Genomic DNA, 26,172 nt, shown 5'->3' on the forward strand with positions numbered 1-26,172 from the left:
TAACAGGTCAAGATGGACAGAAAAGTATAAGACATTTACTTAGTTGACTTTGGTGAAAGTCTATAGTATTCAGAATCTGATAGCAATCTAAGAATAGATTTGTCTTGGTCCTTTTGTTTTGATTGCTTAATTTCCCTCCTGTTACCATGCTCTGACATCAAGGAAACATAAAGAAAATCAAGAAAACCTATTACCTTTATCCATTCTATAGTAAAGTATTGTTTTGTTTACTTGCTTATATCCATCTCTAAATAACAATGGAGAAGGAAAGTGTACTTTTTGATATGTCCCTTTATTCCATTTGTCATTTTTCCTGGTTATTTTTATAATTTTCCATTGCAGCTTTCATTCATTGAATGGACATTTCTAGAAACTACTGATTAAGACAGTTACCTATACTCACTTTCTAAGTTGCTGTAATTGGTTCTCTTCTAAAGCACTTACTTTAGATTGCGCTCGTCAGGATCATTAAAGGCCTGGAGGGAGGAGAATGAGATGGAGTCACAGGCTCTGTCAGGCAGCCTTCCTTCAATTAAGGTAACCACTCCCTCCACTTGCCCCTTTAAGAAGCAGAACATGAATATTAAAAATCACCCCCCATCCTTGCCCCTTTAAGAAACAGAACATGAATATTAAAAACTAACCCTGGATACTGCACGACCTCTTCTGTTTTCCTGCACATGGCCTACACCTTTTTGAACTGTTGCTTTATTAATTTCCCTTCAAATGATCGAATTTGTGTCTGCCACTTCTGCCCTCTTGATCCTGACTGACCATCCATTTCTTCCTAAAACATATTTCCTTTCATCTGCTCTAATAGCCGCCACTTCTGCTTTTCTTTCCAGAATCCTTCATGTAGCCAATCCTTTCACATTGCCCTCCCTGCATTCTGTGACTTTCTAGATGCCCCTCCTAAAAACTCTCTATTATTTACTACCCCATTGTTTAAATTACCATCTATATTCAAATGAAGTACTGATATCTATCTTCTGTCTGGCGGTCACACTTGAACTTATGGTACAAGGTGCATGTTCAATGATTTTCCCCATGTGTTTCCAAACTGACCATATCATCTTCCACTCACACATTCACTTATTTCTGAGTTTATTGAATGATAGTCCATCTACCAAGTTGCTGAAGCCAAGAAACTGAGCTATCTGTGGCTACTTCTGATCAATTCCCTACCTCCATTCACTAAATTCTATCATTTCCATGTCTTAATGTCTCTTCAATGCCATCCTTTAATTTCACTTTTATTGTTATTAACTCAGTTCAAGCACAAATGATCCTTCCATTGAATTAGTCCTGTGCCTCCCTTACCGAGACCTATTATGGTGCCTCATGCCTCACTGAGGCTTTAACCTGAACCTTCATCCGAAACATTGGTCTTCACCGGACTAACTCCAACACCACTTACGTGTTTGGCCTCATGAAGCCGCCACCCTCTCTAGGAAGCTGCCCCCCTGCCTCCCTTTCCTTGGTTACATGCTTAAGCAGGAGTCTAATGGTTTAGCAAAGTATTCATATGTCTTCTAAAGCATTTATCGCTTTGATGCATAAATATATCTGTTCATTATCTTTGAGACCAAGGGTATTGTATCTTTAATTATGAATATAGTTCCTGTAACAGTGTAAGCACACATTTGACTAAATATCACGTGGAAAAAAGTAAAATGATACATAAACCCTCTTCTCAAATAACTTATTTTAGTGAGGGTGCAGAAACATTGTAATTAATGCTAGAGAAGTAAGTTCTGCCCTGGAGTTAGCAGATTGCCCTGCAGGCGCTGTGGTGCCCAGGATGTATATCCCCTGCTCCATGGACTTGTTTTCAAACACAAAATTCAAAATAAAACGAGGACATTTAAAATCATTCTGAGCCGTAACCGGTTTGGCTCAGTGGATAGAGCGTCGGCCTGCGGACTGAAGGGTCCCGGGTTCGATTCTGGTCAAGGGCATGTACCTTGGTTGCGGGCGCATCTCCAGTGGGAGGTGTGCAGGAGGCAGCTGATCGATGTATCTCTCTCATCAATGTTTCTAACTCTCTATCTCTCTCCCTTCCACTCTGTAAAAAATCAATAAAATATATTTAAAAAAATAAAAATAAAAAAATAAAATCATTCTGAGATTATGCAAGTGAATAATTTGATTTTTCATATAATTTTCAGTCTAAATGAATTATCTTATTGTTAGTGGCTACACCACTCTAGGAGGTGATTTTGCATACTGAGGGAAGAGATGGCTACTGGGAAAGACAGCATTGGATTAAGCTAAGGTTGCACTTAATTTTGTTTCTCTTCAAAGTTCCCATTTATGGGGAATAGCTATATCCCGTGAGAAGATAGTCCAAGTAAACTGGGCGAAGATCAATTCTGCTTTCAGCCTGCAATAAAACTGTCATAGGGATTTACCAAATAAGATAAAATAATGATCGGCAAAGAGAAGCAGGATCGGCAGCTCAGGCAGGCTAACGACATTGCAGCGTCTAGCCAGCCTGAGGAAAGGAGACCTAATGATAATAACAAAAATCTGGACTTGTTATTGTGTGTTGATTTCTCTTTTCAGTTCAAGCTGCAAATTGCAGAATCCAGACCTGTAAGTATTTGTAGATGGAACAAGAAACATAACTTAAATGTTTCTCCTTGGAGAGGATTCAATAGTGACAGTTCTCTCTTTTAAGTCAATATTTTATACTCTCATAGAGAGGAGAGGCCTGTCAATATTTTAGCATCAGTGCTGCACCCGTCCTTATTTAGCCACTTGTTTATGTGTGTCCTCTGATGATAGTAAAAATGTCTGCTCTGGTTTCCAAATAAAGCTTCACAGTAAAAAATAACGGGCCATTAACAGTAACTTAATGAGGATATTTCTGCATCCTAAACTTAGAATTTAATGATCTCTTAATTACACACGTGTCATCCATCTAAAATAAGAAATGCCACTAAGTGTATTATGGGAAATGTATCTTTCCCAATAGCTTTTCCTCTAATCACAATGGCAATTAGGAATTCAAATTTGTGTTCACTTTTTAATCTAATGTAATCATTAAATAAAAGTAATATGAAGCCATGCTATTTCAGAAATTTAATTCTAATTACCCTGTGGATATTATAAAGCAAATATGTGCTGAATAGTAGTCAGCCTTAAAAGTAGAAGGAAATCCTGCCTTTCGCAACAACACGGATGAACCTGAGAACAGGGTATCAACTGGAATAAGCCAGTCACAGAGAGGGACATACTGCCTGATTCCATTTGCATAAGGTATCTAGAACAATCAGACTTATAAATGCAGAGAATCTAAGAAGTGGTTACCAGGACTGGGGGGTGAGGCCAATGTGAGGTTTTTATACAACAGTATTAGCTTTCGTTATGCAAGACCAACGAGTTCCAGAGATGTGCTGTACAACACAGTGCCTGCAGTTAACAGTGCCGTAGTGTTCACTTCAAAATATGTTAGGATAGATCGCACATTAAGTAGCCTTAGCACAAAAAAGAAACACATATGCCTCACACACCCACACACATACCCACGAAACACAAAGGAACCTAGGAAACTCTGGAAGCTGTTGGACACATCTATAACCTTCATTGTATTGTGGGTATTTACAGATGTCCAAACTCATCAAACCATATACATTAAAGATGTGCAGTTTTTTGTATATCAATTATACTTCAATAAATGTATCAAAGCTATGAGATGAAAGGTTTTGAAATAAATACAAACTTACTGTAACCCAAGGAAATATTTAGATGGTTTACCGCATGAAGGATGTGTGTTAGCCAGCTTTAGACAATTGATGCAATTGTGTAATTAAATAGTGTATTGGTAATTGATAATTTTTCATATTTACTAAGTTGATTATTATAGTCTATTAAAATGAGCAAGGTCGACACAGCCTGAGGTCAACGTGACTCATAATAAAGTCGAGCCAGGGTCTTGGTAGTCATCCTCTCTTTTTGTTTCTAATGAGACTATTTGGTCTTTCTCTCTTAACTGAACTCTTCTCTCAGTATCTCAAATCAATTTTGGAATGTACAGGTATTTGAGTAGCTCTAGACTCACCTTATATTCCTCAAAAACAAAATCACTCTACATTTTAATTCTATCCTAAGGAGGGTTTTGTTTCTGATAATTTGAGCTCTTCCCCATATTAATGATAATAGAACTAGATAATATAAATATGACTTGGCTTTTGCTAACTACATTTGGGTTTTCCTTCTATTCCCAAATTCCTATTCCAGTTTTCTGCCCATTATTCTAGACCCCTTCTCTGAAAGGATACAACTCTACGTTTACTATTCTCCATCCTAGAAAGTGAGAAGTGAGACTTGCTGTATATCCCAATGCCCCAGACTTTGGTAAATCCAGACAAACCCACTGGATGGTTGTCTGAGCTTTCAGATGATCTGCATTCCTATACCACATTATGGGGTATCCTTATTTTAAATTTTATCTGGGAGGATAGGTTTAGCATGTTCAAAAATGGTTGACTGCATTTTGGCCTCCATCAATGCAGGACCATTTCAGAAATGATATGTGTTTCCTAAGGCACAGCCACAACCAAGTGCTAAAGCCAGTGAATGTGGGTCTAATGCTGAGTGGCAGATAAGGACTGCGTGTTGCTGGTCGACCTCATTATATAGAGGCAGCCACGAGACTCAGACTTCAGGCCCTTGATCATGAGGAATGACTCTTCCAAAAACAAATTCAGAACAAGTGGCAAAACAGGGCTGGATGCCAAGTTTTCTTCTAAATACAAAAAAATTGATTTTAAACCCTGTGCATACCAGGCACAGAGATTGTTCTTTCTCAAATCAGTGTGTGCCAAATGATGGAAGAGACCTGGGGACCAGGTTCCACCATGTCATATAATTGTAGCCCTAAGGAAACCAGTCTTTGTGCCACTTCGCAGGAGGTCAATTTGCATATTAGCCTTTTATTATATAGGATTACAGAAGAGCATCTGAAATATAAGTGTGTAGATAATGATCAACACAGTTCTTACTTAACCAAGTGATTCAACAATTACAATTATTTTAAAAAAAAGCTGTATGTCTGTTTCCCAGAAATTCATGACCCCAAATTTCTAATCCTTTTCTTTTCCAAGCCTGACCAATGAGCCAAGCCATTGGCCATTGCTCATGGTACACACACGTACACACATCTTTTTACACAAAGTAAATGATCATTGTAACCACTGTGGCTCTGGCTACAGGGTTACTGGATAGCCTTTGGTCAGATGTTTTGTCTCCATCTGGGCAGAATTGCTGAGATCCCACGGATCCACAATTTATGGAGATGGGCAATTTCATTACCCGGTGATCATATCCCTCATCTCCAAGAGCAGAGTGGTGGTGGGAGCTGTTTTTTAAACTGTGATAATGTTTTACTTGTTAATGACTTATTATGACAGATAAAAACACAATCTTTAAAGTATCATTTCTTTAGCCTAAAAGACTAAAAGAAGATATGATTAAAATCCATTAAACCATAAATGCTTGTTTAATCAAATACTGAAAAGACAGAAGGCATAAAAACCCTGTTACTTGAAAAAAAAAGTCAAACAGCCATAAGTTAAAAAATAACTGCCAGTTTGGGAGGCAATAAGCATATGTCAAATTTTACACCCAATTGATTACCTAAATCTCACAACTACTCCATGAGATAGGAATTATTGTCGTCATTTTAGAGGTAAAGAGACTGAACTTGCCAATTGTTCATAGCAAGTAAGTGGCATTAAAACACAAAACTTTTATTAAATGTTCATTAAAAATAATATCCTGCAAACTTAGTATAGGATAAAATTAAGGCTTCACTTGTTTGTATCTTGTTTGTTTTAATATTTTGTCCAAAGTGTATAAGATTTTGGAAAAACTATTAATGTGAGACTATGATGTTTCACTAATATGAAATACAATATTTGGCAGTCTGCATCAAGTTCCTGAAGTCACCAGAAGAGTAGAAAGTCATGATGCTTTATAAAATGCCACTTAATATTTTCACCACTCACTCCAGAGCTGATGTGGGCCATGGATTTGGCTGAGTGTGGCCAATCCTTGTATGGTAACTTGCAAATAATAGGCAAGCAAATACATGTGTATTTTAAATAAATACAGACAACTTAGAAATCTCTTACAAGAATAACAAGGATGATCTTTTCTGGCATGTAATATGATAATTGGCATATACTATGCTATAATTTAGTTTAGCAAATTGGCATACACTATAATAAAATGTATATATTTATCATAAAATTCTATAAAAGCTATGGAGTGAATATTTCTTTTTACTTCTTATACAGATAAAGGAATTGAATTATAAGAACATTAAAACATGTTCCATTTATATACAGGTAGTGAGTGCGTGGCTGAACAGGGACTCACAATTAAATTGCCTGACTTTAAATCACCTTGCTATATAAAACAACAAAATATATTAGACCATGAGGAGAAAATGTGCTTAACTCACTAAGATTCCAGCATTTCGGAGGTAATAGTAATACCACCTGGATCAGTCGACTTTCACTTTCTCCCCCCCCACACACAACCCAACCAAACACCCCTCGCCTCATCCCAGGACCAACGGGACGCCTACCACACGCATACAAAAGCAGCAGCAGCAGTGGGCGAGCTGGACAGCTCAGCCAGAATACCGCTTCCTAATGACGTGCAACATCAGCCTAGGGAGGGCCTGGGCCTTCATTCCAGGTGTGGGTCACTGAGAACTCAGCAGAGCAGACCTGCAGACACCCCGACACCTGCCGGATGAAGCAGAAGAGAAGGCATCCCCAGGGCTGGGCCCTGCTCCCCCAGGGAGCTGAGTGATGACCCATTTCTGGCCTCTTTTGGTTTTGGTGACTCCAGGGTGCCTAGGAGTTTCCTGGCTTATGGTCATTGCACCTCAATCTCTGTCTTCATCTTCACATCGCTTCCCCTCTGTGTGTTTGTGTATCTCTGCTCTGCATGACTCTTACAGGGATATTTGTATTGATTTAGGGCCCATTCAGATGACCCAGGATGAATAATTCTCAGAATGCTTAATTGTATCTTCATAGACCTGATATGTGGTGATATTGATTAGTTCAAGGGGTTAGGATGTGAATATAAAGTTTTTGGAGATAACCATTCACACTAGCACACTGAGGAAATATTATTTACATCAATAACTACTATATTTCTACACAAAATGTACAGAATACTAACCGAAGCTTGCCCTCTGGGGAAAATTCACAGAAGATGAGAACGTCAATAACTGCTATGAATTTCTTTCACATGTACACACTGCTCCAGTTTCTGCACACTTTTAATTGCTCCTTCATGGCTTCACTTGGTTATATTTTGTTTGTTTTAATATTTTGTCCAAAAATTTATGTGTTATTTGTGGTATGTTTCATCTTAAAGGAGCTATTCCTCTATTACTAAAAGACAAATGCCCCTAGACCCATTAAATTTGATGCTCTTGATATGCAAATTGTTGTCTGTCCAAAAACACCACCAGAAGCCCCGGGAACATTGCTGCAAAGGTAGATTCTGCTTCCCCATTCCAGACTGACTGAAACAAAATCTGCACTTTGACCAGATCACCAGTTGAATCTTGGCACATTAACATTTGATTGCTATCACTCAGTAGAATACACTTTCTCCTTGCCACGTAGACATACTCTCTAAAGGAATTAGGATTCTCAATGTGCCTTGGAAAAAAGAGGAATATTTGTTATGTCTGCATGTACCAGCAGGGATAAAGAAGATTTAAAAAATGGGGAACAAATTTAGATCATTGCAGATTATGTACTGTATGTTGTCACAGGGTAGTTTGAACTAATTATATGTGGCTTTAAATGTTTTCCTCATTACATATATTTTAAAGTTTTAAGATTTTCAGTCTATCTACATATTAGAGTAAAATAACCTATTATTACAAAGACTCCTAGAATTTTTAACTTAGAAACAACCTTGGAATGACTTTCTTATATAGCTTATAAAGTGACATAGAACTCTTAGTAGCATGATTGTGATTTTATTTCTGCTTATCTTTAAAATGTAGACACATCAATTCTCAATTTATAGAAGTTCACTTTTCCTTTATTATAATACTAGTAGCCCAGTGCACAAAATTCGTGCACATTAAAAGGGAATTAATTAGTGGAGATATTTTAATATTTCTATTTGCCCTTTTTTATAATAGAAGTGTGAGAGATGAAAGGAAATTAGTAAAATGTATATGAAAATAATATATAAATTTATTAATAAATAAACAGTAACAAAAGAATATAACAATAAGAGAGGCATATTAAAGCAACAAAAACATGATATGAAAACAACAAAAACATGATATAAAAACAAGTGATGCAAACAATGACTGATAAAGTTATTAAACTTATTCTAATATCTCCCTGTACACCACATTAAGAGTGAAAACACTTTCAGAGTGCTTGACTGATTTCCCTTGTGATGAAGTACTTAGAACTTTAACTGTAACATCACATGCTCTTCAAACTCCAGAGAAAGCAACATATAACTGACCATGTGCAAAAACAGGTTCAGGTAGGAATATGCCTACTCTGTCTAGAGTTTGTCCTTGTGATTTATTAATAATCATTGCAAATGCTGGCATCACGGGAAACTGTCGTCGAATTAATTTAAATGGAAGGCCAGTGTCAGATGGGGACAAATCAATTCTTGGAATCAGAACAGCCTCTCCCTCTGAAGATCCGGTTAATACTTCAGCTTCGATAATGTTAGTCATAGTCTTTTGATAATAAATCTGGTACCATTACAAAGACCCCATTTACTATTAAGATTTCTCAATAGCATGATGATTGCACCACTTTCAATTTTAATTTATGACACAGCATTTCCAAAGGAGTAATACTATTAAGGAATTTGATGGCAAATTTTCCTTTCAGCATCATCTGTTGAACCAATGGAATCATCACTCAAATATGTGTGAAAATCTCCATCGAGTATATCCAAAATTTCTTCATTTAATTTTTGAACACACTCATTTTTTTGGATAAAGAAATGCATGTTTAGATATATTTTTAAGATTATCTATAGATATACTATTTCCAAAGGTAGCTACAATAATAGATCCATTATAAATCATTTCACAGGGGATTTCAATAATATCCATTCCTAAATGAAAACTGCTATCAAGTTTGCCATCTCCAAGTTTTACTAACCCTCCACTATAAGCAGAATCCTCTGATCTCATATTTGTTGTAAGAGACAACTTTCTGAACCATCCCCAAACATTGCAGTACTTTAAACTCGTTTGTACTATGGCTAATTGCATAGCATGCAGTACAATACTGAGACATTGTCAAAAATCCCCTCCAAGAAGGAGAACTTTCCCACCAAATACAACATCTAGATTCATAATTTATCATAGTAATCTGTGTATGGTGTTTATAATGTGAAGTTGGGCCTTTTTAGTAGTTTTAGCAACTTCACTGTTTATATCGAGTCTAGAAATTGAAGTTTCATTTAATGGAATTGGTAATTTATATTGGGAATGAAAGCTGCTTCCACCAAGAAGCAAATTTGCATCAATTCCTGTAGACACTGTGGGTAAAACAGTACCACCACAACCTCTAATATAATGTATTAAAACTTTATACAGATAAGCAGGTAAATAGGATTCCCAGCTGGCAGGCCCCTGACAGCAAGCTGGCCACCTGTCAATTCTGTGAGGAATGGGGCTTCCTCCTCCCTACCGTCAGGGTCTGGTTTGAAGGCTGGCCACGCCCCCTGTTGGGCCAGACCCAGAGTTCTACCATGTCGTGGCCTCTGCCTCAAAAACCCAGGACTGACTGCTGCTGGGCACTCCTGGCGCTTCAAGGGTGGGTTCTTCCCTCAGGCCTCATGGGAAACAGCTTGGGGAGGGCGCAGCCCTTGTCAAGGCAACCCAAGACTCCATACTTCCACGCTTAGCTCTGAGGGTGGGTTCCTGCCTGAAACCTCGCCCTCTGGGAAACAGCTGGGGGAGGGCGCAGCTGTTTCCAAGACGACCCCTGCAGGACTGACTTCCTTCTGGTTGGTCGTGCTTCTGGCCGTGATGTTACACCAAGGGTTTTTATATAAGTAGACTAGAGGCTCGATGCATGAAATTCATGAAAGGGGCTCGACCCTTGCAGCCTCAGCTTCGTCTGGAAGATCATCGGAAGGTTGTCCAGATGGTCGTTCTGCTGTTTGGTTGTCCAGTTAATTAGCATATTATGCTTTTATTATTATGGATTTTTACTAAAAAGTAGATATCCATCTAATTTATGCCTGCTAGTGAATCAGTGTTTACATTTTCCTTTAATATTAGTAAAGATCACAAATCTAATGACATTACTGCTATGTGGCTAATTTCAAAATTTCTTATGATACTGATTCATTCTTAGCTGAATATGTCTATGGCTAGTCCCACCATAACTAAGGTGTAGCAAAACCTTAGAGCAGTTGTTCTCAACTTTCTGGCCCTTTAAATACAGTTCCTCATTTTGTGACCCAACCATAAAATTATTTCCATTGCTACTTCATCACCGTAATGTTGCTACTGTTATGAATTGTAATGTAAATATCTGATATGCAGGATGGTCTTAGGCGACCCCTGTGAAAGGGTCATTCGACTACCAAAGGGGTTGTGACACACAGGTTGAGAACCGCTGCCTCAAAGTCTTCAGAATGTAAGATGAATGTGATGCAGTGAGGTGTTAGGAAGTTAGACATGATTGGCTGGGGTGGGGCCTGCCTTGGAGTCCTAACTGGGATCAGACCTAGATTGCCTTCAGACCACCTCGCTATGGGCAGCCCAGCAGCCAATAGACTGCCAACAGGAAGATGCAGTACCAGCTGGTTCTTGGCACAAGCTCAGAGGAAAAAGACATGACCTCAATGTGACCTTACGGGGGTCCTTGACTAATTATTTTAAAATTTGCATTGCTTTTTGCTCCTCCCCTCTGCCCCCCCCCCCGCCCCCCCCACACACACACACTCAGTGGGTTTTTCTGTATGCATATGAGTAAGGGCATGGACAGAAGAAATATAGTTATATAAACCTTTTCTGTCAATCATCCCTGAATACAAATAAAAGTCTCCACCCATAAAATCCCTCATTTAAAACCTATAACCCAGGAGTTCAGGGCCATTGTCTCTCTAAACTGGCCTGGCCCTTGTTTGGAGTGCATCTTCAATAAACTACACTTTGACCTTAAAATCTTTTCTGCATCGACAAGAAGAACCAAGCTCCCAGCCGGTAGCCCCAATAAGTAACATGAGGGAACTCAAGGGATAATTATCTAAGTTTGTAACTTTTTTGCAGATCTAATACAGGTGCTGAAGGAATTGAAACTAGGATAATGGTGCATTTAGGAACCAGTAATACTGCTTAACTATTGTCCCCTGGCCTCACAATAATATATCCTGAATATACAGATAGTCCTTTATGTATATCTTCTTTATAAGTTACTTTATATTTTATTGTTGTCACTACTACACATATAATCCCCCCTTTGTCTACCTCAACGCAGCTATTTATATATGTATTTCTATATCTATGATTCTATCTCACTACTTTGTAAGGTTTCAATGTGACCTTATTAGGGTCACTTTAAAAAAAAAGGTTACTAAAGAATTTTCCTAATAATTATTTTTTAGAAGGGTGATTATGTTTATGAAAGACAAATAAATGTCAATTTAATTTATAATAAGTGTTAAGAAAGTACTGGTAATTATGACAGAGGTTAATTGAAATTTATAGAACTGCTGTGACATAATTAAGCTCTCAGGGAAGCCAGAGAAATTTTTAGAAAATTCAATCATTAACTCACTTTTTATCTATATTTGTACTATAGAGAGTAGTCTTTACACACACACACACTCCTCATTTCTGAATGGGTCAATGCTATTTTTTTGTTTATTATTTTTATTTTTCATAGTGAAAAAGTTATTTTTACATAAATAATAGAAGTTATCCTTTCAAAGATACTAAATAGTCTTTATTCTTATAATTGCTCTTATTCCCTATAGTAGCTGCTTTAGATTTGTTCTGTAAATTTAAGCTTCCACCATGGGATCTATTTTAAAACAAACCAGGCACTAATCTGGGCAGGTCTTATTATGATCTAGATCTTATTTTTGCTGACTTTCTCAAGATTTCAACCTTTTGGATATTTATAGAAGAAATAATAAGATTTTAGGTATTTTCTTTAAAGTAACAGCTGGGAGTGGGAAAAGGGAGAAAGCATAGACAATATGAGTGAAACAAGATTATCCACATGTTGAAAACTTGAAACTGGGTTAGAAAGACATGGAAGTTTATTTCCTAGTCTTTCTACTTTTATGTATAAAACTTTTCATAATAAAAATTTAAAAAATAAATATACATTGCTTTGGTAATCCCCACTCTTTCCTACATCCTCAAGCAGTCTTCTGTTTGTAAAGACTTTCCTTAGCATTCAAATATACTCTATTATTAGCAACCCTAAATAAAATGGGCAACCCTAGCGGTGGCCCACACGTTCTTCTCTTCTCTGTCTACATTGGTGAGCCAATCTTGAGTCAGCACCCCCCAAATGTATATATCATCTTCATGCTTGACATTCCATATTCAGATGCCTTCTTTACTCATTTTTAAATTATTTACATTGCTTCCATATTTGGATTTTAGAAAGTTCAAATTGATCTTTTATTTCACATATATACACACAGATATACACACAGATATCACCTTCACTCACCCCTATGTTAGTAAATGGTACTATATTCTTTCAACTATGTCAGTCAATAAGCTAAAAGATCAATCTTGATGTGTTCCTTTCTTTTGCTTCACTACATTCACTCCATAAGTGAATTGTATATTTTCTACTTATATAGTACAATCTAAATTCAACCACTTATTTCAACCTCAATGGTCAACGTTCTGGTCTCAGACATTATTATCAAATACCTAGGTTATTCCTACTAAAACTTTTCAATCGATCCTGATGGCAATCTTGAATCACAGTCACACAGCCAATCCATTTTCCTCTCAGTAGCCCCAAATTTGTTTTGTTGTTTAAATGCAAATCTTTTAAAAAGTTGTTATATTACTGCTTAAAATTATTCAATGCCTTTTAATTGCCCATAAACCAACATATAAATATCTTATTAAAATGACTAAGGTTTTGCATGTTCTGGTCCATATCTACCTCTGTGATTTCATGTGCCTTCTTTTAATCATTTGTCTTAACAACCAAATTGAGGACACTTGATTTTGTTTGTTTGTTTTCATATCCTTGAATATAACAATCTCTTTTATATTTCAAAATGTTTTGCATTTTCTGTTCCCAAACCAAGAAAAATATTGTTCTACTCTATTAGTGGTTATATTTGTATTAATCTTCTCAGTTTTTATGTTAAGTATCCAGAGATGTTTTTACTACCTTATCTAAAATAGTTTTCTTTATAAACTCTTAAAAAATATTTTTTTCTTAACTGCACTTCAGTTTATAAATAGTTCACGTAACTGATTACTTGGTTTTGTATGACCCCTTTCTAAACTGTAACCATTATGAGAGCAACCATTTATTATCATTGCAGCCTAGAGCAGTAGATGGTATATGATTCATCATTAATGTATTTGTTGAGTGAATAAGTAAAATATAGATTTAAGTTTCCAGGAACAAAAGAATTTAGAGAACATTTCAATATTAATCTGTATTCTAATTAGTATAAGTTTATCTGAGGTATAGTTCATAACATATATTCATTAAAATAAAAACTATCCTATTTTTAAAATGTTATCTGCAAATCTTAAGGTAGGGTGATATAATAACTTTTAGAAACTATACTAACAGGCCCTTTAGTATTGATAGATAATTTTTTGGAAATTGGACTTTCAGCATTTTCATGGGAAAGTTGATCAAATTGTTCTTTTGGATATGAAAGCAACGTGTTACTTAAGAAATGTAGAATGTTTATAAACACAAATTTTACCTATAAAACTTCATAAAGGAATTTTAAAAACCAAGTATTTTTATACACAGTGATTATTTATTCTACCTTATAATCCTGTGACCTGGAAGTTATTTTCTTCTTATGGTGCAAGAATTTGACTTTCAAAGAGTTTGAAAGAGTTGCAATGGTTTGATGAATGGTTTCATGAGTAATAGACATGTCAGGAGAAAATGTGAGTCTTTAAAATGAGCTAAATATTGCTGGGGGTATTTTCAATGGTATGTTTGGCTTTGTCTTATTTTTTTGGAGTTATTTCATTTTATGGTTCTGTAATTTTCATTTCCTTTGATTCTGTAAATTGAAGAAAACTGAAGATAGTGCAAATGGGATATTTTTGTCCATGGAAATGCAAATTTCAGGCATAGATACAACTGTTCTCTACCCACTTGTAACGATGGTTTCAACATTATATTTTATAGCTCTATTGATGTTAAATATTTTGCATCTCTTGGAAAATTTGTCATTCCTGATTGTCTTTCTATATAAACGTGTGTGTGTGTGTGTGTGTGTGTGTGTGTGTGTTGGTCTCCATATTTTGCTGAAGTATTTTTCTGTGTGTAAATAATTCCTCATTAACGAGCATATGCTCTTTAACCTTAGTCTAGTCATACTTTGTCAGAATCTTGGCAGCCTATTACTTTTATTGTTTTAACTTCACAGATTTAGAATGTACTACCAACATTGACAATTTGACTAGTACCTAGAAATGATTGAAAAAGACACGGTGTCCCACCAAGCAACTTTTAAGGAAGGAATCTTTGTGATTCTAGACACGTAAAAGTCCATTATACTCAAATACTTACGTCTGAAGAGGGGTTAACTAGTTCAGGTTGAGTCTCAGTAACGTGCTCTAATCCCATCTAGATAACACAGTACTTCCTATTCCCACTAAAATCTATGGATTTATTACTTGGAGTTGTTATGTCTGACACACGTGAGTTCCTAAGCAGACCTCCCAGATTGTTTGGATGCAGGTCCCATCTATTATGCTTGCTCCTTGGGCATCCTCTTAGAAGGAATGCTTCACCATCGCCATGGATGGAACCTACCATCAACGTATGGACTTAGCAGCAATGAAAGGTCATCTGAAGTACCCAACTGCAGCTATCTTATGATAACAGAGGGAGTCTTTTTTTCACTGTGACTCTTATTAGGCTACACTGAGCTCATTTGCATGGGAAGGGGACAGAATAAGCTTCTCTTCTACTCTGTGTTGCACTTTGTCACTTGAGCATCCAGGTGACACACCCTTAGTGCACTCAAAACTGTGTTTTAAAGAGAACTCTCTTAGGAGCCAATAAAAACTGTTTTAATAGGGGCCTCAGAGGGGAGAATGATAAGGAGGTATTGCCATTATAAGGTCTAAGCAATAATATGACCATTATTCCATTCTCGCTCTCAGTTCTCCCTACCTCAACTCTACCCTTCAAGTCACAGGCCTCATCTCCCTTCACATCCCTTTTCCTCATGCAAATAAACCCACATAGCAATGCCCCAAATGGTCTGCTGCTCAGCGAGGTCCCGCATTCTTCATAAGTACCTATGGTCTCTTCCTGAGGAACCTTGCTTATTAGTTTTTCTATGGGTGTGTAACAAATTACCACAGACAGGTGGATTAAAACAACATAAATCTGATGGTTCAAATAAAAACAAATTCATTCTCTTACACTCTAGAAGCCAGAAGTCATAGGATGGTTCCAATAGTCCCAAACCAGGGTGTCGGCAGAGCGGATCTCCCTCTGCAAGATCTGGGGTAGAATCTGTCTCTTTGCAGTTCCCGATTTAGGAACTGCGTTCCTTGCATTCCTCGGCCCGTGGCTCCTTCCTCATGTCCCAAGCCAGAGCAGCATCGCCACATCACCTTCCTCTCTTCAGTGTGCAGTCAAACCTGCGTCTGTCTCCTTCTGATGACACTGTGATTGCATTCCTGGCCCACCAGGTAATCTAGGATAATCTCCTCATTTCTCAGTCTTTAACTGGTAACTACCTGCAAGGTCACCTTGCCATATAAGGTAACATGCACAGGTTCCAGGGATTAATACCTGGGTATCCTTGGAGACTATTATTCAGCCCATCACACCTGCTCACCATTTACTACCTCCATGGCTGCTGCCACAGCATCAAAGAACAAATTACCAAACGCTTGTAAGTGCTTTCATGCAAAAAATATTGAGTGGGAATTCAATGTAAAATTGGGAAGTAGAAATTAAACAACAAAAGCTAATAAGATGGAAGTACTACATAACCAGGAATATATTAATTAAAATTATGCGGGAGTACAATGATGCTGGGTGTTTGTTGATAATGGAAAACCAATACTTTAAAAATGAAAAATATTTCCACTGCTAAAAAATAAAACTTAAATACCTTTTTGGAAGGATAATAGGCATGTAAAAGATATTTCCTTCCAGGATGTTGGGGAGGGGGTGTGGTATGTGAATTAAAAAATAGAAGATAATGAACAAAACTTTGAATCATTATATAAAAAGCAATATTGACATAGCCCCAGAAATAGCTACTGAGAAAACAGAGGTCCTCTGCAGACTCAATTATGTAAGAGCTTGGAAAGGAATTCAGTGAAAACAACAGATGAAGATGTGTTAGCACAATGCCTATTTTTAAAAATCATTATCTGGAGACTTGTTCAGAGACAGAATGATATAAGCAGATTACATAAACTTAAATAGACTCCAAACTTTCACATAACATTAAGCTGTATTTTCTAGTTTTTCTTTTAAACAGAAAAATATTTTCTCTAGAATTCTTGACATTCCTTCCACAAGTCATGTTGAAAGCATTTACTAACATGTATGGAGGACTGACAGAGGGATTCTATTGCAGATTACCCAGCGACCATAATTTTTAAAGTTATATTTAATATTAAATTAGTAATTTGTACAGACACATTCGTATGCTTTAAGTACAGACACATTCATATTCAAACACCTTGAAAATGTTTCCTGAGGCTGTCATATAAAAGCACCAAAAACTGGGTTGCTCAAGCATCAGAAGTGTATTGTCTCACAGTGGTGGAAGCCAGCAGTCTAAAACCCAGGTTTCAGCGGGATTGTTGCCTTCTGAGGGAAGGGAAAGAAAATTGGTTCCATGAGTTTCTCTGAGCTTCTGATTGCTTCAGATGTTCCATGGCTTGTCCACAGCATTCTCCTGTTTTCACATTATGTCTCCTCTCTGTGTGTCTGTGTATATAAAATTCCTCAGTGGAGCACCCTTAGTTGCCATGTTTCATATATATATATATAGTATGTTCAGATACCCTCTAATAATGGCATCTGAACTTCCTCATCTGCAAAGACCACATTTCCAATAAATTCACATCTACAGGCACAGGGGTTAGGAATTCAACATGATTTGGGGTGACACAATTTGTTTATTTATTTGTTTTGATATCAGTCATTTCTTGCTATCAGAGAAAGTAGGGAAGTCAACATTTTCATTAAAAGTGTGAAGAAAAATATTGAAATGAAGAAAAACGATTTTCACTTCCCTAAGAATAAGGATAGGACCAAGATTAATCTAATTCAGCAATTTTCAACCTTTCCCCTCTCATGGCACACATAAACTAATTACTAAAATTCTGTGGCACACCAAAAATATATATTTTGCTGCTCTGACAAAAAATAAGTATAATTTTGATCCATTCACACTGGGCAACTATTGTTGTGTTGGCTGTTGTCATTTTTTTATGTGACAATCTAAGGGAAAAGAGGTCAGTGCCCCTGACTAAATAGTCAGATATTGTATGTTTTAAAAATTATTGCAGCATATCCTGTTGAAAACCACTGATCTAATTTAAGCAGTGAGACACCATAGGCCAGCTTATAAAATATATGAGTTTTAAAGCCAGTCTCTTATGAGGCATAGCATTTCCTAAGCTACACTGAATAAAGATGAATTTGAAGCATTGGTGATGAACAAAGCAACCAACTCAATTCTATATGGATTTGTCTATGTGTGCAGACTCATGCACATATTAAGAGTCACATTTACCCTTTCATTATTTTATAGGTTGCATTTGAAAAAAGAGAATGTCAAATCCAACCTCTAAGACTTTTTTTTAAATTAAATGTTTCTCTAACATGTTTTCTTATTTTAGGGATTCTATACATTTCCTTTAAGTGTATTTTTATAATTTTCTTGTGATTAGTCTGTTATCTTATCATATCATACTCTATAATTTCTCCTTCTGCATAATTCTTCCCAAACATACTTCATATTTTGCTTCCCAAATGAATTACCTTACCTAAGCTCAATGAAAAATGTTCAATGCCTCTGTCCATTTCTATTGTCAACCCCAAGAAGCATATACATGTTACAAAGGACTCCTTATAGTTAATTGGGCTCAGATTCATAACCAGGGTCTAGCAGCCATTATGTAAGACATCCCTCACATATGTTGATTTCAGGGAAAAGCCTCAGGCTGGGCTGTCAAGCCTCCTCCTCTGTGTTTCTTCTACTCTAGGAGCGCCTCATAAGAGAACATTTAGAGTAGAAATTTGACCAATAGGACTGATGCTTTCCCTATCTAATTGGAGCTACACTTTTGCATCTTTACTGACCAATCAAAGCAGCTCCATTCCAACTAATCGGAACCGTGCTTTTTGGACCAATCAAACTGTGAAGACTTGGAGTCTTCATCTGCATGAGAACAAGCTGATGAGCCCTGGGACTGGTAACTCTACATAAGCCAGCTTCACCTCTGTCTCAGTGGAACACACTTAGTGGCCACGTCTCCCCAGCTGACCTTGCAGCATCAGCTGGAGCTGTAACATCAGCGCTCAGTGCAACGCTGGAGATGAGCTGTAGTGCTGCAACTGTAAAACTGAGGCCACTACCCTGAGCCACCCCACCAAAGCTGTTTCACAGAAGTGCTGTGTCATGACTGAGCATCATCACTATTGAGCTTTCTCATAGCCGTGCTATTTCACAACTGAGCTGTTTGCACCAAATAAAGTCTCTGCCCCCTAACAACACCCCAAATCAGGGACTCCTATTGGAATTGAATTGGTGACAGCTCTAGGTTGGTGCTATGCACTCAATACTTTAAGCTGGCACACATTCTTAGACAACCAGTTGCTTATTTTCTGCAGGTATAAGTTTATGCTGTGCAAATCATTAATTTTTAGACACCAATGTTTGCAATTGTTTTCTGGAGACTCTTAAATATAGGAAGGATTCTGATTATCATTTCAGAGCTTACATTCTATATAGCAGTTTACCTTCGGTCATGAATTATTTTAATATTTAACTGATATCTATCAATTAAAAATGTTCAATGCCCCTGTCCATTCCTATTGTCAACCCCAAGAATATACTGCTATGAAGGACTCTTATCGCTAACTGAGCTCAAATTCATAACCAGAGTTTAGCAGCCATTATTCAAGTGCATATTACTCACCATGCATTGTGCCAGCTGGTGCTATTCCTTGCTTCTGGACAGATGATTACAACGTAAGTGATGTGCACTCAAATTTCAGGATTGTAGTTCCATGCCTGCTTATGATTAATAGCTAGGGTGCAGTCTGCTTGTGTGGGTGAGCACCTTCACTTACAAGTGAGCTCTTATAAATCAGGAAGGTGTATTCTGCATTAAAGTAGATCAATGGATTTTAAGAGCTCACTTGTAAGTGGTGGCAATTTTAGACATGAAGGTAACAATTTGAGGACTATAAATTATATTGTAGGCACCCTCCTACAAGAAAGCAGCATTAATACAAATTGATATCACTGATACATATCCTTTGTCAGATCAGAGGAAATGTCTCACAATTACACCACCTATATATATAAAAGTCTAAGCAACTGTTACAACCGAATGACCGGAACGACCGGAACAACCGTTCACTATGACATGCACTGACCACCAGGGGCATATGTTCAATGTGCTCCCACAGCCAACCTCCCCTGGCCAGCCAACCTCCATGGTTTCTCCCCCCAGCTGGCCTGATCACCTGATTGGGGTCGGGCCCTGGGATGGAATAGGGAACTGGGGGTGAGTGGCAGTGGATGTGACCCTTCCTCAGGCCCGGCAGCCAACTTCCCATGCCCTGTCCCTTCCCCAGGCCGGTAGTCCCCAATCAGCCAGCTACCTGCCCACCATGATGGCAGCACAGCAGCAAGGGAAGGAGGAGTGGGGGAGGTAGGGAACTGCACGGTGGTGGGGCACTGACAATGGAGGCATTGGCATCTGGCATCTGTTGCTTCTGCACCTGGCCTGGCGACCGTCATCTCTTCTCCCACCCCTGCCAGGGCCTTTGGGCCCCAATGAGCTCGGCCCCGATTGGCCCCGATTGCTGGCCAGGCCTAGGGACCCCATCCATGTACAATTTCATGTACCGGGCCTCCAGCAGTTAAATAAGTCATAGTACAAAATTGGGTGCTAATAACCATTTCATGTTTCTTAGCCTTTTCTGAGCAAAAGTTCATGATTTCACCATCCCTTGAATAATGATCCTATCAGGGTTTAGTAAAATAAATTTCTAGGATCTCTACACCAAGCAATATGGTAAATATAAGGTCATCAATATTGCATCATTTTACAGGTCATAAATCCTTTTGTGTACTAAATGTTTGATCTGTTAATGTGAGGTTATCTCAGAGCTAGGAGAGAGGGAAACAGTATTTAAACAAAGTTATTTCAGGCCAACTTGTCTTCACTGTAGTGGGCATTGTGGGAGCCAATCTGAAATTGAATAATTAAATCCTTAGAGTGAACTTATTTTTTAAACTTGTGAGTTAGCTGTAATTTATTTTGTCTATTCCATATGTGTGTTTATCATGGAGAATATTCACAAATATTTTAGCACACTGCATATAAAGTGGGTTTCTAAACATGGTAACTGATGCTGATAATAACCTTGTCTTAGTCAGGGTCATCCATAAAACCAAGCCATTAGAATATCTGTGTGTGTGTGTGTCTGTGTGTGTGTGTGTGTGTGTGTGTGTGTGTGTGTGTGTGTGGAGAGAGTTACTGTAAGGAACCGGTTCACATGATTGTGGGAGCTGACAACACTGAGATCTGCAGGATAGGCCTGCAGGCTGGACACTCAGGACACAGGAATGTTGCAGCTCAAGTGTGAGAGCAATCTGGAGGCAGAAGTTCATCAGGGGCCTCAGTTTTGTTTTGTTTTTCTTTTTTTTTTTCTTTTAAGGCCTTCAACTGTTTAAGATGAGGCCCCCACATTGTGGAAAGTAAGATGTTTTACTCGGTCTTCTAATTTAAACGGTAATCACATCTAAAAAATGCCTTCAGTGACCGCTTCGGTAGCACATATACTAAAATTGGAACGATACAGAGAAGATCAGCATGGCCCCTGTGCAAGGATGGCACGCAAATTCGTGAAGCATTCCATATTTTAAAATAATAATAATAAAAATAAGAAAATAAAAAATGCCTTCATAGCAACACCTAGACTGGTGCTTGACCAAACATCTGGGCCTTATAGCCTAGCCAAGTAAGCATCTAAAATTAACCATCACAGCTGCTTATTCTGTTACAATAAGTACTTCTACAGAGTAACAAGTCTATTTTATCTATGCTTCTTATTTGTAACAATATTGCTATACATGCAACTAAAAAGCATATCAAATCTGATGTAGAAATGTAAAATTGATCTTCATTATTTGCAGAGTCTATATTTTAGACTTCTACTTAGTGAAATTTACTTGTAACCCCAAAATCAATACTTATAGTGCTTTCTTAGTTATTCACAGACATGCATACAGTGACAAAAATTGGATTTGCCTAGTTGACCAGTTCCCAGGTAAAGTCTAATAAGACAATGATTTTCCTTCTTGTTTCAACTCTCTTCCCATAAACAACGGTCTTTTTCACAGTCTATTTAGTGCCATTTTAACGTTTTTTTTGTGTGTGTGATTTTGCTGTTTAAAATGACCTCAAAGTGCACTGCTGCGGTGCTGGCTATGTGTTCTCAAATGCAAGAAGGCTGTGATAAATTTTACAGAGAAAATACATTTTCTAGAGTTATTGGCTATGAGTTCAATGTTAAAAAGTGTCTTTAAACAGAAAGATACATAAAATAAGGTTATGCATTGATTAGCTGGTGAAAATGTGACCAGAGGCTTTTAGGAACTTTAGCTAGTATTTCTCTTAGGAGCAATGCTTTAGTGTTTGCAGTAACATTATAGGACCTCTGCTGTGGATGATGAGAATAGGCTGTAGGAAGTCCTTTTATAATTGCAGTCATGTTCTATGAATGCATTAATGTTCTTAATGCCCTTACAATATATTACTGTGAATTTTAAAAAGAATTTGCTCTAAATACACAGTTGTATTTATCCTGAAGACAAATAGAGATTAGATGATGGATGGATGGATAGATAGATAATGCATAAACACAAACAAATACAAAACAATATGTGCACACACATACATACATTTTCTATTTCATTGTAAAGGTCTGTAAGGCATAAATACCCAATAATACTGAGCAAACCTAGTGCCAAAATCATAGTTCCCGAATCATTTTATTAGTAAAAGAAATAGGACTCCATGAAGTAATGACCAATTCTGGGCAGGGAAAGTGGAAGTACAAAACAAACCTATAATATACTGTGCTAGAAATTAAAAAGGTGCCCAAATAGAAATATGCCAAAAATTATAGGAGCCATTTTGAAGGTACTTATACTAGATAAATCATTGATAGTTGGAACATCCCAGCAATCAACTTAGAATTCATGAGTTAAATTTTATATAAATAAAAGCATAAAAAAGAATGAAAACTTCTTGTTCACTTCTTCATCATTTCTTACTCAGAATGCTAGCAGACAAATATATAAAAAATGGTGAAATTAAAAAATCACCACTAGGCAATAATAATAATAATAATGGTAATAATAATAATAATTATTATTCAGACAATGGAAATCAATGAATGTAAAATGAATGGGTGAAAGTTGAATGAAGAAAAAGATGTTTATTTGTTTTAAAAGTATATCCCTACATAGTACTTATTAGTCAAAAAAGTAAAAATAATAACTTTTCTGTGGTGAATTCTGAAACTCCTCAATCAAGTAACAAAGTTCACATCACCAACAATAAGAGAAATGATGTACGCCCTGGTATGATGCACAGAGAAGAATACCAGATCACCTCTATGACAATTTGCCAAGAAAAGTGATCATAATCAATCATGAGAAAATGTCAGGCAACTCCAAATTTAGGATCATACTACAAGAATACTCCATATTTCTTAAAAATGTAAAGATAATGAAATGCAAAAAATAACTGGGGAAGTATTCCAATATTAGAGATAATACTTTTATCTTTCAATCCATAATAAATAACATCACAAAACAAAGTTCCTATTTTAATATGTTTAAAAATATGTAATTAATTATTAATTATTCCTTATTACTATAATTATAAATCTAGTTTTATACAAATAGAATATATACAATACTAGAATTTTGCCTGAGTCCCCAATATAAAAAAATAGTGTATATCTCAATATTACAGGGAAATTATTTTCACAGATGTTATCAAAAGACAATCATGGCGGCATCAGCAATATCTAAGAAGTGAATTAAAGATTTTAAAGATACAGAACTTTTATAATTAGAATTTTAGCTAGACTATTGATGGAGTATAGTGTCTGCTCCAACCACTCCAGGCAAATTAAGCAATGTCATAAGAGAACCACTAGGAGAGCTTGTCCTACCTTCTGGACAAAATTTTGTACCTGGACTAAAAAGTTGAGGGTTATATGCTGTGGCTACAACAATCCGTGGTACAGAATAGGGGGAGTTAGGCCTCGTTTGGCCTCTTTCACCAACTAGAGAATGAACCAGCCAAGAGGCACCATAAACCATCCCACTCAGGAGAGCTTCATTCTAGGGGAAATTTAAGGTCTCAGTTGAGGATTTTATCCTGTGTACTAAAGAACCTTCCAAACATCAAAACACCATCCAAAATGCATCCACACACATATAGGCCACACATGCAATTCCAAGCCTTCAGAAATCATCAAGGCAGACTGGTGAGGCCATTATACAAACACCAAAAAAAAAAAGACTGTTAATTATAAAAAAATCACATGGAAAGGTGCAGTTATTTACAATTCTTCCAAATATAAATAAGGAACAAAAATGGGTAAAGTTTGAATTTAAAATTATTGAAAAATTAAGTTATATTATTTCATTATATTATGTATTAATGTTATATTTAGTACATTACATAATATAATTAAGTAATATTGATTGCTACTAAATATTGTGTTTAATATTCATATAGTAACATCAATATAGTGATGCACAGTATTAATGTATATATTAATATTATAATATATTCGCCCTCTCTAAAGTCAGATCATCCAATAAACCAATGCTTCCTAAATACCTTAAAAACCTGTCTCACTTTTGGAACCCTCCATAAAGCCACCTAAATTTATTTTTCATGAACTTCTAAAACACATAATTCCCTTTGATGAAGCGGATCTCTGTATTACCCTAGGCCTACATGGATCAGCATATTCTTTTTTTTTTTTTTTTTTTTTTTTCACTTAAAGTATTACAAAGGGTATTACATAAGTGTCCTTTTTCCCCCCCCCGCCCTTGACAAACCCCTACCCTCCCTTACCCCCCAGTGTCTTATGTCCATTAGTTATGCTTATATGCATGCATACAAGTCCTTCGGTTGAACTCTTACTCCCCTCCCTCCTGCCCCCCAACTCTCTCTGGCCTTCCCACTGCAGTTTGACAATCAGTTTGAGGCAGCTCTGCCTCTGTATCTATTATTGTTCAAAAGTTTGTAATGGTCTTTATTATCCATGAATGAGTGAGATCATGTGGTATTTTTCCTTCATTGACTGGCTTGTTTCACTTAGCATAATGCTCTCCAGTTCCATCCATGATGTTGCAAATGGTAGGAGTTCCTTCTTTTTAACAGCAGCATAGTATTCCATCGTGTAGATGTACCACAGTTTTCTAATCCATTCATCTACTGATGGGCACTTAGGCTGTTTCCAGATCTTAGCTATGGTGAATTGTGCTGCTATGAACATCTGGTTACATATATCCTTTCTGATTGGTGTTTCTGGTTTCTTGGGATATATTCCTAGTAGTGGGATCACAGGGTCAAATGGGAGTTCCATTTCCAATTTTTTGAGGAACCTCCATACTGCCTTCCATAGTGGCTGCACCAGTCTGCATTCCCACCAGCAGTGCACAAGTGTTCCTTTTTCTCCACATCCTCTCCAGCACTTGTCGTTTGTTGATTTGTTGATGATAGCCATTCTGACAGGTGTGAGATGGTACCTCATTGTTGTTTTGATTTGCATCTCTCGGATGATTAGTAACTTTGAGCATGTTTTCATATGTCTCTTGGCTTTCTGAATGTCCTCTTTTGAAAGGTGTCTATTTAGATCCTTTGAGTTTTGATTTTGAGATTTGCTATTACTTTTCTTGCTGTTAATCCTCACATGAGGATATTCTTTCCATTACTTTTCAGAGAAAGTGGAAAGGAGGGAGAGGGAGAGAGAGAGAGAAATAAACATGGATGTGAGAGAGACACATCAACTGGTTGCCTCCTGCACATGCCCTGACTAGGGCTGAGGAGTGAACCCACAACCCAGGTACATGTCCTTGACCAGGAATGGAACGCCTGACCCTTTGGTGTACAGGCAGACACTCTAAACACCTTGCAAACACTGGTCAGGGCTAGACTTGCTAATGCTTTCTCACTTTCAAGGGTCAGTGAAAGTCCCATCACCTTGAAACCTCTCAGATTTCTCTGATTTAATACATTAAAAATACCTATAAAAGTCACCACATAAAGACATTCTCCTCTACTAGACTTTTGTTAGGGCAGCCTTGCACATTTCATTAGAGAGTAAGTTTCTTGGGTGTGAACAGCAAGTTCCCCAGTTCTCAATGAAACAGTCCTGTGTACAATTGCAATGTGATATTTAGTCAATGATTGCTATTCTAAATTAAAATTCAAAATCATTATAAAGGATGTGCAATGAGGAAATTCCTTAGTAACTTTTGAAAGCATGTTAATAGTTCTATTTTGAAATTTTCACACATTCAAGGTTTATAGAGAATTTACTTTTGAAAAGTGGTGATGGTAAGTTTAATACATCAGTGGTTTGCATGTTAAGCTATATGTTTTTAGCAAAACAAATTACCTAGAGGATTCTAAACCCCACCACA

At 37.0% G+C, this 26,172-nt stretch overlaps 1 non-coding gene across 1 annotated transcript; it reads left to right on the forward strand.

Moving 5' to 3' along the window:
* Positions 1-21,252: 21,252 nt before the first annotated feature.
* LOC138999012 (U6 spliceosomal RNA) lies at positions 21,253-21,359 on the forward strand. The gene has a single exon (XR_011469284.1). It is a non-coding gene; the product is annotated as a U6 spliceosomal RNA (small nuclear RNA).
* Positions 21,360-26,172: the final 4,813 nt, after the last annotated feature.

This window comes from Myotis yumanensis, unplaced genomic scaffold (assembly GCF_028538775.1).
Source record: "Myotis yumanensis isolate MYYU_CA2020_CCGP unplaced genomic scaffold, mMyoYum1.0.hap1 SCAF_21, whole genome shotgun sequence".
In the NCBI taxonomy this organism is placed as follows: Eukaryota; Metazoa; Chordata; class Mammalia; order Chiroptera; family Vespertilionidae; genus Myotis; species Myotis yumanensis.